This window comes from Camelina sativa, chromosome 5 (genome assembly GCF_000633955.1).
Source record: "Camelina sativa cultivar DH55 chromosome 5, Cs, whole genome shotgun sequence".
NCBI lineage: Eukaryota > Viridiplantae > Streptophyta > Magnoliopsida > Brassicales > Brassicaceae > Camelina > Camelina sativa.
The window spans coordinates 16,609,157-16,610,199 of record NC_025689.1 but is presented as its reverse complement, the minus strand read 5'-3'; positions in this window follow the sequence as shown (position 1 = coordinate 16,610,199).

The window sequence follows — 1,043 nt, the reverse complement described above, 5'->3', positions numbered from 1 at the left end:
GGGGGTCCAAAACGTAGGTTTTCTCATTTGTTAGAGATTGGTTGCAAAATCGGACCACTGGCTGGTCGGCTAAACTGTTGTCAAAAAGGGGGAAGGAAGTGATGATTAAGTCGGTTGCGACCGCTGTACCGAATTTTGTGATGTCCTGTTTTCGGTTACCAAAAACAATAACATCCAAATTAACGAGTGTTGTGGCAAATTTTTGGTGGAGTTCAAATGGTCAGGCTGGAGGTATGCATTGGATAGCTTGGAAAAAGCTTTGCTGTAGCAAGCAGTCGGGGGATTGGGCTTTAGGAGTGTTGATGATTTTAATACAGCGTTCCTGGCTAATCAGTTATGGCGGTTAATAGAATTTCCAGACTCATTGTTTGCTAGGGTTTTTAAGAGTATGTATTATAGGAATTCAAATCCTTTGGAACCAATACGGTCATACTCTCCTTCTTATGGATGGAGAAGCATTGTTTCTGCTCGCTCTCTGGTAAATAAAGGGCTTATTAAAAGGGTTGGCTCTGGGGACTCCATTTCTATATGGCATGATCCCTGGATTCCAGCTCAATTCCCGAGACCAGCTTTAAGTAACGGTCCTTTTCAGGATCCAGATCTTTGATTGACTCATTCGATCAATCGTCACACGAATACTTAGCGTAGGGATATGCTCATTGAGCATTTTGATCCGTGGACGTCGCTTTGATAGAAGCTTTGCCTTTAAGCAATTGTTCGAAGGAAGATTACTTAGGATGGCATTTTACTAAACATGGAAAATACACGGTTAAATCAGGTTATGAGGTGGAGCGTTTAGCGGTCCCGAACACTTTTCAAGATTTTGGGGCTGGTCCAGAGATTACTTCTCTTCTTGCTAAGGTATGGAAGGTTCCATGTCCGCCAAAATTACAGCACTTTATGTGGCAAGTGGTGTTGGGTTGTATTTCGGCCTCAGCTAATTTGAGACGACTTGGAGTCGACTGTGATGTAGAATTTACATGGTGTGGGGCAGCTGTGGAGAATATAAATCATGCCATTTTATTGTGTCCACCGGCTCGCCA